The 17459-nt window shown below is 44.9% G+C and overlaps 1 long non-coding RNA gene across 2 annotated transcripts; it reads left to right on the top strand.

Moving 5' to 3' along the window:
* Positions 1 to 512: 512 nt before the first annotated feature.
* Positions 513 to 15761, top strand: LOC133769578 (uncharacterized). Of its 2 annotated transcripts, none has more exons than XR_009867212.1 (4): positions 513 to 620; positions 7493 to 7677; positions 9444 to 9523; positions 15430 to 15761. It is a non-coding gene; the product is annotated as an uncharacterized LOC133769578 (long non-coding RNA). The 2 variants fall into 2 exon arrangements; XR_009867213.1 differs by having other exon boundaries at positions 7496 to 7677.
* The last annotated feature ends 1698 nt before the right edge of the window (positions 15762 to 17459 follow it).

Consider the following 17459-nt stretch of genomic DNA (forward strand, 5'->3'; position numbering starts at 1 on the left):
GATTTATTTATTTGAAAGGCAGAGAGAGAAAGAGGGAGAGAGAGGTCTCCCAACTGCTGGTTCCTCCCTAAAAAGTCAAAACAGCCAGGGCTGGGCCAAGCCAAAGCCAGGAGCCAGGAGCTTCATCCTGGTCTTCCACATGGGTGCAAGGGCCCAAAGACGGGCCATCTCCTGCTGCTTTCCCAGGAACATTAGCAGGGAGCTGGATCAGAAGTGGAGCAGCCAGGACTTGAACCAGTACCCATATGGTATGCTGGCATCTCAGGCAGAGGCTTAACCTACGCCACAGTGCCAGCCCATTTGAAATCAGCTTACTTCATTATTGACATTTAGAAATGTATGAGAAACTGATGAAAAGTCAGAGTATAAGGTCTGCACATACAGACTTCTCAGACTGCCTGGATTTCACTCCCAGCTCTACCATTTTATAAGCAATGTGACTTTGGCCAAATTATTTCACTTTTCTTACATCAAGACTTCATTTTGGTTTTTTTTTTTTTTTTAGGATTTTTTTTTTTTTATTTGAATGGCATCCACTGGTTCACTCCCCAAATGGCCACAACTGCTGGAGCTAGACCAAACTGAAGCCAAGAACCAGGAGCGTCTTCCAGATCTCCCAGGTGGGTGCAGGGCTCAAGCACTTGGGCCATTTTCCACTTCTTTCCCAGGAGCATTAGCATGGAGCTGGATAGGAAGAGGAGCAGCTGGGACTTGAACTAGCATCCATATGGGATGCTGGGATTGCAGGAGGTGACTTAATAACCTGCGATGCCACAGCACTAGCCCAAAGACTTCTCTTAAAATAAAAAAAAAAAATGACAATCATGAAATATTTGTCTTGTGGGGTTGTTTCAATGATTAAATTCAAATTAGTTAATGTATAACGCAATTATACCTGTCTGTCAGATAATAATTGCTATTTGTTAAGTAAAAAATCATTGTCCTTCCATGAACAGTTGAACATCTATTCAAAAGTAGTAATTATTTTAATAGCATTACTTCCTGAGCAACTATACAAAGTTTTGATGCTGCCAGTTTAATAAAAGTTATCCTCAAGTTTTAGTGATGAGAAATTCAGCAAGCAAGCAGATAACTATATATAGTATATCAGACAAGCAATACTGTAAGAAAATGCTTGCTGCACAGACTTAAGGCCAATCCTGGTAAACACTTCAGTTATTACATTTTAAATTTCCAACTCCTATTAAATTGCCTGCTGGATAACTCATGTGCATGCCAAGTCCAGTGGTGTATTGAACAACTTCTCTCTAGCAGTGGTACCACCATTTTATAGGAACCTGGGATTAAAACTGGAATCATCTTAGATTCTTCTGCCCATGTCTATCCATAATCAGCCACCAAGTCATGTTGATATTCTTCCTAAATATCTTATTAATGCCTTTATATTATTTTTAAAGATTTATTTTATTTATTTGAAAGAGTTACAGAGAGAGGTAGAGACAGAGAGAGATACATTCCATCTGTTTGTTCACTCCCCAATGGCCGCAATGACCGGAGCTATGCCGATCCAAAGCCAGGATCCAACACAGGTGCAGAGGCCCAAGCACTTGGGCCATCTTCTATTGCTTTCCCAGGCCATAGCAGAGAGCTGGTTTGGAAGTGGAGCAGCTGGGACTAGAACCGGCGCCCATGTGGGATGACGGCACTTCAGGCAGGGCTTTAACCCGCTGCACCACAGCACCAGCCCTCTCTTTTTATTACTTTCATTTTTATCTGAAAGGTAGATTTACAGAGAGAGGCAGATACAATGAAATCATCTCTCTAATGGTTTACTCCTTAAATAGCCACAACAGCTGGGGCTGGACCAGGCTGAAGCAAGGAGCTTCATCTGAGTTTCCCACGTGGATGCAAGGTCCCACGGATGAGGGCCATTTTCCACTGCTTTCCCAGGCACATTAGCAGGAAACTGTATTGGAAGTGGAGTAGCCAGGACTAGATTTGGTGCCCATATGGGATGCCAGTGCAGAAAGCAGCAGCTTAATTCGTTACACCCTGGCACGGCCCACTTGCTAGTATCTTTAATCCTTCCCTCCCCTCTGCTGTCACTCTGATGCACCCAGTTATTTTCACTGACCTAAATTGCTGCAGGATTCTGAACTCCTCTGCCTTACTCCTATCTCCCTGATTTCTGGTCCTGCTACCAAATCTCACTTAATACACTGCAATTTGTAGCCCCTCCATCATTCATTCCTGTTGGGGGCATCAAAGATCAGTTATTTATTGCCATGATGTGGATACTAGTTCGGGTGTTCCCAAAAGTACTAAGAGCTTCATCCTTAAATCTTATGTTAATAACACTAAATGGGTGGAAATTGAACCCAATTTTGGTGTTTAAAGGTGAGGCTTTGAGGAAGTGATTAAATATGAGTTGGTTCTTAGAGTGGGGCTCCCATGATCAAACCATGGTGGCTTTACAAGAAGAGACATGGATCCACTCGCTCTTCCCATATGATGCTCTGAGCCACCTTGGGACTCTATCAGCAACAATGCCTTCATCAGATACCCAACCAATGGGACAACCCAATCTTCAACCCCCAAAAATGTGAGCCAATATATATCTCTCTTTGCTTCCTAAGTAGCTTGTTTCAGGTGTTTCATTATAGTGTCAAACAACTGCCTGATGTATCAATGCCAGTGGACATCTTCGCTCCTTCTATTGCTGAACCTCTCAGATAATTAAGTCATTCCTCAAAGTGCCATCCTCCAGCATTTTCCCAAGACCTTGCTTTCTCCTGGTTTTCCTGCTCACTTTAACTGTGCCTTTATCTACAACTCTTACCTGGGATTTTTTTCTCCTTCTGTTTATCCATTAGGCATTAGTATTTCTTAGAATTTTATCCTTGCTGGCACCGTGACTCACTTGGTTAATCCTTGGCCTGCAGTGCCGGCATCCCATATGGCGCTGGGTTCTAGTCCCGGTTGCTCCTCTTCCAGTCCAGTCTCTGCTGTGGCCCAGGAGGGCAGTGGAGGATGGCCCAAGTGTTTGGGCCCCTGCACCCGCATGGGAGAACAGGAAGAAGCACCTGGCTCCTGGCTTCAGATCGGCGCAACGCCAGCCATAGCGGCCATTTGGGGAGTGAACCAATGGAAGGAAGACCTTTCTCTCTGTCTATCTCTCTCACTGTTTATAGCTCTACCTGTCAAATAAATAAATTTAAAAAAAAAATTATCCTTGGCTTTCTTCTCACTCTTCACTTACACGAATATTTTTATGACCTCCAAAATTCTGTGATTCCCTAGATTATATACTCTATGGAAACAAAGGCCCTTGGTCTAGCTTATTTTGAATTCTATGCAATCCCAGAACATAGGCAGTACTTTTCCTGGACCCGGGTCCCAAGCCTCAGACCTGTGTACTAGTTGCACCCTTTCGTGCCTATATGACCTTGGCTAAGTTAAGGCACCTGTGCCAGAGTTTCCTAACCTTTACAATAGGTAAAATAGTAGCACCTACTTCAGAGGTTGTTGTGAAGATTAAGTAATTTAAACAATATAAAACATTGAGACCAACACATGGCACAAAATAAGCACTATAGGGGTAGGCCCTGTGGCACAGCAGGTTTAACCGCTATCTGCAGTGCCTGCATCTCATAAAGGGACCAGTTCATGTCCCGGCCACTGCACTTCCTGGCCAGCTCCCTGCTAGTGGCCTGGGAAAGCAGCAGAGGATGACCCAAGTGCTTGGCCCCCTGCTACCTATATAGGAGACCCAGAAGCAGCTCCTGGCTTCAGCCTGGCCCAACCCTGGTTGTTGTGACCATTTGAGGAGTTAACCAGCAGATGGAAGATTCTCTCTCTCTCTCTCTGCTTCTCCCCCTCTCTCTATAACTCTTTCAAATAAATTAAAAAAAAACAACACACACACACACACTGTTAAATTCTAGATGCTATTATTATTACATATCTGACATTAGCCATCTCCTCCCTGAAGTTATACAAGCACATCAAATTCAACATGTTACCAGCTGAACAAACCCCTATATCAACCTGCCCAAACCTTTTTTTCCTACTAAATTCCTTGTTTAGGCTAGCACCAATATGGTATTCCAATATTACAAATTTAGGACATTACTTTATTTGCAGTCTTTTTTATTTTATTTTATTTTATTTTTGACAGGCAGAGTGGACAGTGAGAGAGAAACAGAGAGAAAGGTCTTCCTTTTGCCGTTGGTTCACCCTCAAATTGCCGCCGCGGTACCGCGCTGCGGCCTGCGCACCGCGCTGATCCGATGGCAGGAGCCAGGTGCTTCTCTTGGTCTCCCATGGGGTGCAGGGCCCAAGCACTTGGACCATCCTCCACTGCACTCCCTGGCCACAGCAGAGAGCTGGCCTGGAAGAGGGGCAACCGGGACAGGATCGGTGCCCTACTGGGACTAGAACCCAGTGTGCCGGCGCCGCAAGGCGGAGGATTAGCCTAGTGAGCCGCGGCGCCGGCCTATTTGCAGTCTTAATTACCTCATTATTGATGTGTTTACCGAATATCACCCAATTACCAGGCATTTAGTTACCATCAATTCATTCAGTCACTTAAACTCTCCCATCGTAGATTATCAATTCACCTTTAATGTCCATTGTATGAAACACTTCTACCTACTTTTACTGCACAGCCCAGGCGCTGGTATTCCTAACAAACCCATCCCCTGAATTATTGCCTCTATTTAGTCTTTTTAAAAAATTTATCCATGGAAGCCAGAGTCATAGCACAGCAGGTTATGTCGCTGCCTGCAGCGCTGGCATCCCATATGGGCACCAGTTGACTCCTGCCTGCTCCAATTCCAATTCAGCTTTCTGCAGATGCCTGGGAAAGTACTTGAGGCACCCATGTGGGAGACCCGGAAGAAGCTCCTGGCTCCTGGCTTCATCCTGGCCCAACCATGACCATTGCAGCCATTTGAGGAGTGAACCAGCAGATGGAAGATCTTTTGCTCTCTCTCTTTCTCTCTGTTTTTTTCTGCCATTCAAATAAATAAAATAATTTTTAAAAAAAGTCCTGAAATGGCCGGCGCCATGGCTTAACAGGCTAATCCTCCGCCTTGTGGCGCCGGCACACCGGGTTCTAGTCCCGGTCGGGGCGCCGGATTCTATCCCAGTTGCCCCTCTTCCAGGCCAGCTCTCTGCTATGGCCCAGGAAGGCAGTGGAGGATGGCCCAAGTCCTTGGGCCCTGCACCCGCATTGGAGACCAGGAGAAGCACCTGGCTCCTGGCTTTGGATCAGCGAGATGTGCCGGCCGCGGCGGCCATTGGAGGGTGAACCAACGGCAAAAAGGAAGACCCTTCTCTCTGTCTCTCTCTCTCACTATCCACTCTGCCTGTCAAAAAAAAAAAACAAAAAAAAAACAAAAAAAAAGTCCTGAAATGGGGTTGACACTGCAGTGTAACGGGTAAAGCTGCCTACAGTGCTGGCATCCCATATGGGCGCCAGTTTGAGTCTCGGCTGTTCCACTTCCTATCTAGCTCTCTGCTATGGCCTGCGATAGCAGTAGAAGATGGCCCAAATCACTGGGCTACTGCACCCACGTGGGAGACCTGGAGGAATTTCTGGCTCCTGGCTTTGGATCAGCACAGCTAGGCCATTGCAGCCAACTGGGGAGTGAACCAGTGGGTGGAAGACCTCTCTTTCTCTCCCTCTGCCTCTGCAACTCTGTCTTTCAAATAAATAAATAAATCTTTAAAAAAAAATCCTGATTCATGATGACTCCCTAAAACAAAAACAAAAACAAAAAATTAAAAAAACAAGAAATATATCCTTCTATCCCCAAGATTAAATACAGGGCCTTCATGACCTGATCATTGTCTTCTCTGCCAGTATCATCTTTCACCACACTCTGGATTTTATCTTCTTCCTCTTTTTTTTTTTTTTTTATTTGACAGAGTTATAGACAGTGAGAGAGATACAGAGAGAAAGGTCTTCCTTCCATTGGTTCACTCCCCAAATGGCCGCTACAGCCAGAGCTACACTGATCCAAAGCAAGCAGCCATGTGCTTCCCCCTGGTCACTCAAGCGGGTACAGGGACCCAATCACTTGGGCCATCCTCCACTGCCCTTCCAGGCCACAGCAGAGACTGGACTGGAAGAGGAGCAACCGGGACTAGAGCCGGCACCGCAGGCGGAGGATTAACCAAGGGAGCCACAGCGCTGGCCCTCTTCCTCTTCCTCTTCCTCTTCCTCGTCTTCTTCTTCTTCTTTTTTTTTTAAAGATTATTTATTTCAGAGGCAGAGACCGAGAGACAGAGAGGTGTTCCATCCGCTGGTTCACTCCCTAAATGGTTGTAAAGGCCAGAGCTGTGCTGATATAAAGCCAGGAGCCAGGAGTTTCTTGAGTCTCCCACATGGGTGCAGGGACCCAAGGACTTAGGCCATCTTCCACTGATTTCGCAGGCCATACCAGAGAGTTGGATGGAAAGTGGAGCCAGTGCCCATATGGGATGCTGGCACTGCAGGTGGCAGCTTTACCTGCTACACCAAAGGGCTGCCCCTCTTCTTCTTTTTTTAAGTTATTTATTTATTTATTTATTTAGGTGGAGGCTTAGCCTACTATGCCACAGCACTGACCCCTTATTTTATCTTGTAAAAGTACCAAGGAGAACCATAAAAATAACAATAGTAGCTGGGAGTTACAAGGAAATGGAAGCTTAAAGAACTCCAATAACTTACGCAAATTCAGAAAGCTGGTCGGTGGCAGAGCCAACACCCCAAGTTAAATCTGTCTCCAGAGCATGTTGGCGCTAATCACTATGGTATGCAGCTGTTCTACTGCACCCAGCTTCCCAAAGACATACAACTTCCCACTTCAACACCTTTGCACAGGTTATTCCCTCCAGAAGGAATGCCTCTCCCATTTATCCTGTATATTCTATGAAGCTAGGCTCAGAGGACATCTTCAATAATTAAGTCTCTTTTGTTAGGGTTTTACCTTCTGTGTAAAAGAGGGATCATAGATGAAAAGCACTTACAAAATCCACTTTTGCAAAAAATAAAAAGAATAGTGAAATATAGTATCTAAACTTAAAGCAGTAAAAAGGCCTGTAATAAATGTCAGTTTCCTTTAAAATGTAAAGGAGGGGCCAGCGCCAAGGTGCAGTAGGTTACTCCTCTGCCTTGCAGCGTCAGCATCCCTTATGGGCACGGGGTCTAGTCCCAGCTGCTGCTCTTCCAATCCAGCTCTCTGCTGTGGTCTGGGAAAGCAGAAGATGGCCCAAGCATGTGGGCCCCTGCACCCGCATGGTAGACCAGGGAGAATCTCCTGGCTCCTGGCTTCGGATTGGCGCAGCTCCAGCTGTTGCGGCCATTTGGGGACTGAACCAATGGAAGGAAAATTCTCTTTCTGTCTCTCCCTCTCACTGTCTGTAAATCTACCTCTCAAATAAATAAAATCTTTAAAAAAAATGTAAAGGAACAGATATTGTTAAGGATGTGGTTTGGGCTTCTTAACTTCTGAACATTTTTTACTAATTTCTCCCACCATAACAGCAGGGCTGGGCCCAGAGCTGAAACCAGGAGGCAGGAATTCAGTCCAGGTCTCCCATATGGGTGGCAGGCATCCAGTCACAGCTGTGTCTCCCAGAGTCCTCATAAGCAGAAAACTGGAGTCATCCGGAGCCAGAGTGGATTGAACCCAAGCAGTTCAATGCTCCTTCCCCAACTCTTGAAAACAGGTATGTATCACATATTTAGGGGTTTAAAAAATAGGGTCTTGGGGACAGGTGTTGTGGTTAAGCCGCCTATTAGTATAGCAGCAACCTATCTGAGGGGCTGGTTCCAATCCCCGCTACTCTGTGCTTCCTGCTAATGCACCTGGGAGGAAGCACATAATGGCCTATATACTTGGGTTCCTGCCACCCACATGGAGTCCCTGGCATCCTGGCTTCAGCCTGGCCTATCTCCTGTTGATGCTGGCATTGGGGAATGAACCTGCAGATAGAAGATATATCTCTACCCCCCTCTCTCCCTTCCTCTCCCTCTGTTACTCTGCCTTTCAAATAAATGTTAATAAACTTTTTTTTTTTTTTTAATAAAAACAAGGTCTAGGGGCAGGTGTTTGGCCTAGGGGTTAAGACACCACTGTTCCATATCAAAGTACCTGGACTTAATGACTGGCCCAAGCTCCGGCTCCTAGTTCCACTCCTGGCTGCAGCTTCCCACTGGTGTGAACCTTGCAGGTCAAGAGCAGTGACTCTGGTAGTTGGGCCTCTGCCACCCTCAGAGGAGACCTGTTTTGAGTTTCTGGTTCCTAGCTTCAATGTGCCCATCCCCAGCCATTGTGGGCTTTGAGGGAATGGACCAGCAGGTGGAAGCTCTTTTAGTCTCTCCCTCTACATCTGTAACTCTTTAAATAAATTGGTAAAAAAAAAAAAAAAAAACAAAAACCCTCATTTTCCTAACCGTTTTGTTCTTCTCCTTTAAATAAAACTCCTACTCCATCTAATCAAAATGACTCACACCTGGTAACCTCAAAAGCTGCTTAAGCTTTTCTCCTTCCAGGCTTTTTTGTCCCTACTGTTTCTGTTCTGCTTATACAGCATTACCTAGCCTTTAAATAACAGGTCACAACCTGGTAGCTCATAAACCAAATTAGACTTCCAACATATGTAGTATTACTTGTAGTGAAATTGTTTTCCTTAAATATTCATCAGTATTCAAAGCTGGGAGCTGGCCATGGTAAAACAAAGATTGCAGATTTTCCCTGAAAACTGGAAAGTCAGGCAGCCCTGGGTTCCTGCCCTCTTTGGACTGGGATCATCCAGTCTCACTCCAGTCTGCATTATCCCCATTAGTATTTTAGTTTGTGACCCTTGTTTTAAGGACTAGATTAAGTTCTAAACAGTCAAGTGTTTTTTCCTAGACTACTCTAGTCTCAGTAATCTTAATCACATTTTAGTCCAAAACACTAATTATATCATTTTTCTGCAATTAGTCATGTGTTGGAGACAGAAACAGAGATAGAGCTCTTCATCCAGTTATTCACTCCCCAGTTATTCACTGGGGCTGGGCCAGTGTGAAGCTAGAAGCCAGGAATTCAATCCAGGTGTCCCAAATGAGTGGTAGTGGCCCAACCACTTGAGTCATCACCTGATGCCTCCCATGGTTTGCATTAGCAGAAAGCTCAATCAGAAGCAGAGCCAGGACTGTATACCAACCATTGGAATATAGGATGTGGGCATCCCAAGAAATGTCTTAACTGCTGCACCAAAAGCCAGCCCCCCAAAATATTTATTCTGCTCTTACTATGAGAATTCTCAAATTCCCAAAACAATATTCCTCAGCGGTGACAGTTACCTTGACAAGCACTTTATATACATTTACTCTTTGCATCAATGCTATGAAGTGTTGTTACTATACGCCGTTTAACAGATGAGGAAACTCAAACATCAGGCACATCCTAATTATTCTGTTATGGTCCGTATCTGCTTCCTCTTTGAAGGTCCAGAAGCCTGGTTTTTCTCAGTGCAACCTGAATCCATCAACAGAAAAGGACTAATTCGTGGGAGCCAAACCCTCAAGGTACTTAGGTGTGTTTTTTTTTTTTTTTTGACAGGCAGAGTGGATAGTGAGAGAGAGAGACAGAGAGAAAGGTCCTCCTTTTTGCCGTTGGTTCACCCTCCAATGGCCGCTGCGGCCGGTGCATTTCGCTGGTCCAAAGCCAGGAGCCTCTCCTGGTCTCCCATGGGGTGCAGGGCCCAAGCACTTGGGCCATCCTCCACTGCCTTCCCGGGCCACAGCAGAGAGCTGGCCTGGAAGAGGGGCAACCGGGACAGAATCCGGCGCCCCGACCAGGGCTAGAACCCGGTGTGCCGGCGCCACAAGGCGGAGGATTAGCCTGTTGAGCCACGGCGCCGGCCGGTACTGAGGCCTTTAAATACCACCTTATAATGTTGTAAGTTAGACATGCATGTGAGCAAGTCAATGCACTTGTTTAAAAATCATCCATACCTGAGAAACTAAATCATAATTGCAAATGGCTTTGTAAGCAGGATATAAATGCAGAAGAAATCAACTGAATGAATTTACTGCCTAGTTCATCCACCTACTGAGCTTACTATGCCAGCATCGAATCTGTCAAAGGAACAGATACCAGGCTGTCCACTCATTTGGGGCATCACACCACAAATGATCAAAGCCCTCCATGACATACCCCAAGGCTTTGAAATCATCTGTGGAAGCCATGAAGACCACCTCGCCCTTTCTATTATCACATGTGTTCTTCAGGAATAATGTAATTGATTAGGCCATAATTTTTTCACTTACTCAGACTGGTTGATTCCCAGGCCTTACTTTTACTTCTCTCAGCCCTTGAAACAATTCAGTGGTCTAAGAAAACTGTTACAAATAGCTGATCTGATTCATCTTATACTGATTTGGTTATTCAGTTCTCATCTTTCTGGGAAGCACTTCATGATAGCCCTTTGGCACTACCTACAGCTTTTTTTTTTTTTTTTTTTTAAGATTTATTTATTGATTTGAAAGAGTTATACAGAAAGAGGAGAGGCAGAGATGTCTTCTTTTTTTTTATTTTTTTTTATTTTTGACAGGCAGAGTGGACAGTGAGAGAGAGACAGAGAGAAAGGTCTTCCTTTGCCATTGGTTCACCCTCCAATGGCCGCCGCGGTAGCGCACTGCGGCCGGCGCACCGCGCTGATCCGGTGGCAGGAGCCAGGTGCTTATCCTGGTCTCCCATGGGGTGCAGGGCCCAAGCACCTGGGCCATCCTCCACTGCACTCCGGGCCACAGCAGAGAGCTGGCCTGGAAGAGGGGCAACCGGGACAGGATCGGTGCCCCGACCGGGACTAGAACCCGGTGTGCCGGCGCCGCAAGGCGGAGGATTAGCTTAGTGAGCCGCGGCGCCGACCTAGAGATGTCTTCTATCGGCTAGTTCACTCCCCAATTGGCTGCAATGGTTGGAGCTGTGCCGATCCAAAGCCAGGAGCCAGGGGCTTCTTCAGGGTCTCTCACAAGCGTGCAGGGGCCCAAGGACCTGGGCCTCTTCTGCTTTCCTAGGCCACAGCAGAGAGCTGGATTGGAAGTGTGGCAGCCGGACTCAAACCAGCGTCCATGTGGGATGCTTGCACCACAGGTGGCAGCTTTACCCTCTATGCCACAGCGCTGGCCCCTGGGTGTTGTATTTTTATTTCGCTTGTACTTACCTATGTTTTACTTTCCTTACTAGATTGTAATCAGTTTCATGGCAGTAACTATATTTGAAGAGCTCTTTATGGATATAAATTCTCTGCTGTAAGTTCCCAATTTAGTCACAAAACCACATAGCAAAATCATTCAAGCTAATTCTTTCCCCTTGCCTGTTTTGTTTTGTTCTTTTACAAAAGATGAAAACTGAAGAGAAGTATATTGATCCACCTGAGCTAATAACATTAGTCAATGGCAGGACTAGGTCCTATGGTCTCCGTTCATCACTCTTTCTGCTACTTTAGGCTGCCTCCATGGGACCATGCTTAATATTCTTTTCTCAGGGCCAGTGTTGTGGCGTAACAGGTTAGGCAGCTGCCTGAGATGCTGACATCCCATATGGGTGCTGGTTCAACTCCCAGCTGCTCCACTTCTAATGTAGCTCCCTGCTAATGCACTGGAAAGTAGCAGAAGATGGCCCAAGACCTTAGGCCCAGGCACCCACTTGGGAGACCCAGTTGAAGTTCCTGGCTCCTGGCTACAGCCTGGCTCAGCCTAGCTGTTGAGGCCATTTGGGGAGTGAACCAGCTGTTGGAAGAGTTATCTCTATCTCTCCCTCTGTAACTCTGCCTTTCAAATAAATAAATTTTTAAAAAGTTTAAAAATCCCAATCCAGAAAAATTTGTTAAAAATTTCTCCTCTATCCTAAAGCATTGTAAATTATTCAGTAAATAATTATGGAGGTAGGGGGCTGGCACCGTTAAACAGTAGGTTAATCCTCTGCCTGCGGCGACAGCATCCCATATGGGCACCGGTTCTAGTCCTGGCTGCCCCTCTTCAATTCCAGCTCTCTGCTGTGGCCTGGGAAAGCAGTAGAAGATGGCCCAAGTGCTTGGACCTCTGCACCTGTGTGGGAGACCTGGAAGAAGCTCCTGGCTCCTGGCTTTGGATTGGCGCAGCTCCAGCTGTTGTGGCCATTTGGGGAGTGAGCCAGCAGAGGGAAGACCTTTCTCTCTGTCTCTCCCTCTCACTGTCTGTAACTCTACCTCTCAAATAAATAAATAAAATATTAAAAAAATTATGGAGGTAGATTATTGTTATTCTGAGTCAAATGAGTCAGAATTCTTCCTATATGCATATTAACAATGCACAGCAGTTATATATGTAAAGTAGTTATCTGATACCATTCTAGATCAATGTTTCTTAATGGTGTGGCCAGAGGAACACCTGCATTAGAGTTAATTGAGGTGCTTATCAAAACTGCAGATTCTAGGGCAGGAATTTTGGCTCAACAGGTTAAGCCACCACTTTGGACCATCCACATTCCACATTTGACTGCCTAGGATCTAGTCCTACCACTGCTTTTGATCCAGCTTCCCAGCTAGTACTCCTGGGAGACTGAGGATGATGACTCAAACACTTGGCCCCTGCTACTCATGCGGCAGACCCAGATGGAGGTCCTGACTCCTGGTTTCAGCTCAACCAAGTCTCAGCCTTTGTGGGCATTTGGATAGAGAACCAGGGCATGGAAGATCAATGCCTTTCTCTCTCCCTCTCTCTCTCTTCCTCTGTCACTCTGCCTTTCAAATAAATAAATCTTTTTTTAAAAAAAATACCAATCCCCCCACACATATTCCTGAGCTTTTCTCCAATTCTGTTGAACCAGAATTCCTAGGACAGAGTCCAGAACATGCATTTTAATAGGCTTCCCACATGAAAGTTAATGATATTGAAGTTTGACAACTGTTCTAAACAAATATGAAGGGCACACTGAAAATAAAGAGACCAGGTTTCTTGTAGAGCCAGTGTCAACATATAAAAATAACATAATAGGGCCCCAGAGCAGGGTAAGTTGCTGCCTATGACGCTAGCATCCTATATGAGCGTCAGTTCAAGTGCCAGCTGCTCCATTTCCAATCCAGTTTCCTGCTAATGTGCCTAGGCTAGCAGCACACAATGGTTCAAGTAGTTGGGTCCCTTCCAGATACATGGGAGACTTGGATGGAGTTCCAGGCTCCTGACTTTGGCCTGGTCCAGTTCCAGCCATTGCAGCCATCTGGGGAGTGAACCAGAAAATGAAAGATCTCTCTTTCTGTCTCTCCCTTGTTCTTTATAACTCTATTTTTCAAATAAATAAATAAATATTTAACAAAAAAACAATAGAAATATATTTCCTTTATCCTAAAATATCCTCAATTGTAAAATACACCGTTATTAAGGAGTATCATTCTAATTTTTCTTTTCTCTTAAATATTTATTTATTTATTTGAAAGGCACAGTTTACAGAGAGAAGGAGAGAGAGAGAGAGAGAGAGAGAGAGAGATCTTCCATGCAGTGATCCACTACCCAAATGGCCACAACAGCTAGAGCTGGACCAGGCTGAAGCCAGGTGGCGTGAGCTTCTAAATTTCCCACTTGGGTGCAGGGGCCCAAGCGCTTGGACCATCCTTCACTGCTTTCCCAGCCATTAGCAGGTAACTGGATGGGAAGTGGAGCAGCTGGGCATTGAATCAGCACCTATATGGGATGCAGGAGTCGCAGGCAGCAGCTTTACCCACTATGCCACAACACTGACCTAATTTTTCTAAAATTAATATGCTTCAATTTTGTATTAAGAAAGTGAAATTAATTATTTACATTAAACATTTTAACCTTAAAAATAGCAATTATTGACTGTGAGGAAAATAAGACAAAACTACTTGAAGGTTTTAAGAGACTTATATTAACAGGGGGAAGACAACAAAAACACATTTTGAGATCATGATGATGAATATGTTATACATAGCTTTGAAGGTAGCTCTATCTATGGACATAGCACGTACACATACATACATTCACACCTCAAAGGAAAATATGTTTTAAAAAAATTGCCAAGAGACTAACTTTGGAACATTGTGGAGCCCTGGGAAAATAATGAAAACTGGGGCCAGCGTGGTGGCATAGTGAGTAAAGCCACCACTTGAGGTGCCAGCATCCTATATGAGCACCGGTTCTAGTTCTAGCTGCTCCACTTCCGATCCATCTCTCTGCTATGGTCTAGGAAAGTCCTTGGGCCCTGCACCCGAGTGGGAGACCCAGAAGAGGCTCCTGGCTCCTGGCTTTGGATCAGCACAGCTCCGTCGTTGCAGCCAATTAGGAAATGAACCAGCAGTTGGAAGACTTCTCTCTCTCTCTCTCTCTCTCTCTCTCTCTCTCTCTCTCTCTCTCTGCCTCTCCTTTTCTCCTTGTAACGCTGACTTTCAAATAAATATATAAATCTTAAAAAAAAAAATGAAAACTAACATTGCCTATAGAAGGTGAATTTTGAATTTTCACTGTCTCTTCCTAAGGTTTAGTTGCCATGGGGATGGATAGGGATCATTTCCCCTAGTGTTAGAGTAGTAACTCAACTTTTCTTGGGAATCAAAATGACCTGGAGGTCTTATTAAAAGCCGCTTGTCTTGTGTGTATGTGTTTTTTTTTTTTTTTTTAAATTTTTTGACAGGCAGAGTGGACAGTGAGAGAGAGACAGAGAGAAAGGTCTTCCTTTTGCCGTTGGTTCACCCTCCAATGGCCGCTGCGGTAGCGCGCTGCGGCCGGCGCACCACGCTGTTCCGATGGCAGGAGCCAGGTGCTTCTCCTGGTCTCCCATGGGGTGCAGAGCCCAAGCACTTGGGCCATCCTCCACTGCACTCCCTGGCCACAGCAGAGAGCTGGCCTGGAAGAGGGGCAACCGGGACAGGATCGGTGCCCCGACCGGGACTAGAACCCGGTGTGCCGGCGCCGCAAGGTGGAGGATTAGCCTGTTGAGCCACGGCGCCGGCCAAAAGCCGCTTGTCTTGTAAAACAGTTGCTGAGTCTACCCCCAGTCTGGAACAGTGCTAGAGAATTTTTCTTTCTGACAAGTTCTCAGGTGGTGATGATTCTGCTAACACAAAACCCACATTTTCAAGAGCAACTGTACTAGAGTTGACAGATAGCTGGCAACCCAGTGTGCTGGCACGGCAGGGGTATTTTTTGAGGAGAGAAGTCCTTAGGGAAAAAAAGAGGCTGGCATAATATACTTGTCCCAGGAACAAAATATTAGCCTTTGGCTTGAGTCTAGGGGCTCTGAGTGATTGAAGGTGATACAATGTATTTCTGAAATTTATTCCTACCCAGACCCAAATATAGGTCCCTCTTTTTAAGAGGACTGTTAACATATAACTAAAGCTGAGAACTGTTTCATCAACACTGAGCATATTAGGGCTACAATAAAAAAAGAAATGTTTCCCTCCGTGTACCTTCACGTGTCTTTCCACCACCAGGACAGACGAGCATCTGGTAAAGCAGCATGCAGTGGGAGCATCACCTGGTGGAATATCATAGGATTGGATTGGATTCGGAACAGGTGTGGAACTCCTCATGGGGGCTCTCAGAAATAATTGAGTTGGGGATGTACTTTGCAGGAGGCTGGAGTTTGTGCAAGCAGTTGAAGGCCAGAGCCAGCGCAATTTGACTTCTACAGAAACTGTTCATTTTAACTCAGGATTTCCTCACAGATCTCCCATAGAAAGCTAAAAGAGGGCTAAAAGTATCCGTGTTCTATGCCTGTGAAATCTTCTGCTCAGAGCTAATTTTGATGCAGCTAACAATAAACAACTGCCAATATAAATTTATTTTTTATTTTTATTGATTTATTTTTATTTTTATCTAAAAGCAGAGCAACAAATAAAGACAGAGATCTCCCATCTGCTGGTTCACTCTTGCAAATACCCACAACAGCCAGGGTTGAGCCAGGTCGAAGCCAGGAGCCGAGAACTCCAGGAGTTCCATCTGGGTCCCCCACCTGGTGGCAGAGGCCCCACCACTTGAGCCATCACCTGCTGCTTCCCAGGGTACACGTTACTAAGAAGATGAAATTGTAGTTACTTAATTGCCATGCTAAGCGCCTGCCCTAATTAATTTTTAATAGTACCATAAACATAATAAAAGCAAAACATCTGAATTATAGCTGTTACAGGGTTATGGAAGATAAGCTGAGGAAGAGACCATCTGCTGGACAACAATTAGAATGCTGCTACACTCTGTGGGAAGGAGAGAAGGACTTGTGGGTGGCCGCAGAGGGAATGAATAAAGGAAGTGGATGTGTGAGATCAGCAGGAATTGGTAGATGAGATAATAATCAATAAACTACAGTGAAAATCAAAGATGGCACCAAGTTTTCTGTCATGGTAGCCACAAAAGTTATGAAAAATCTGAAAAAAATCACTTGGATGGTTACAGATACATTTATTGGACATTTAAGCCTGAAGTAATAATTAACGTATGAGTTTAATTAAGAGAATATAGCTTATTCCTCCTTATCTCACACTAACTTTTCCTTTTCTAAATTTTTATAACATTTTTGCTATATCACGTGTTTGGTTTTAAGTGACTTTTATTCTTAATGATCATTTCATGTAAATATATCTTTTTTAAATACTTGTTTATTTGAAATGTTGAGTGGTGGGTGAAGGGAAGTAGGGGAGAGAGAGAGATATCTTCTATCTTCTGGTTCACTTGCTAAATAGATGCAAAGGCTGTAGCTAGTAAAGTCTGAAGCCAGGAGCCTGGAACTCCACCTGAGTTTCCTGGGTGGGAGGCAGCGGCCCAAATACTTAGGCTATCTTCTGTTTGCTTTCTAAGCCACATTAGCAGTAAGCTGAATTGGAAATGGAACAGCCAGCACTCAAACCAGTGCTCCTACATGTGATGCCAGCATTGCAGTTGGCAGCTTAGCTTACTGTGCCACAATGCAGGTGCCTACATGTGAATATATCTTATTTCCCAAAAAGATTATGTACTATAAAAGAGAATGTTTTACATGCACATCTCTCATATTCAACTTTCTACCACCATCAGTAACTATATGCTAACTCAATATACTTTCTGGAGCATACACAGGACTTCAAAAAGTTCATGTAACAACAGAGTTTAAAACTATGTTCTGGTGCAAAATATTTCTGTAAGGATGTTTTATTTTTTCAATTCTTATTAATGTTTTCTATTTTTTTTTAGATTTATTTATTTGAAAGTTAGAGTTATAGAGAAGGAGAGGCAGAGAGAGAGAAAGGTCTTCTGTCTGCTGTTTCACTCCCCAAATGTTCACAATGGCCAGAGCTTGACCAGTCCGAAGCCAGGAGCCAGGAGCTTCTTCTGGGTCTCCTACATGGGTGCAGGGTCTCAAATACTTGGGCCATCTTCTGCTGCTTTCCCAGGCACATTAGCAGGGAGCTGGATCATAAGTGGAACAGCTGGGACTTGAACTGACACTCATAAGGGATGCCAGCATCACAGGTGGTGGCTGGACACACTG

Source organism: Lepus europaeus, chromosome 11 (genome assembly GCF_033115175.1).
Source record: "Lepus europaeus isolate LE1 chromosome 11, mLepTim1.pri, whole genome shotgun sequence".
Classification (NCBI taxonomy): Eukaryota; Metazoa; Chordata; class Mammalia; order Lagomorpha; family Leporidae; genus Lepus; species Lepus europaeus.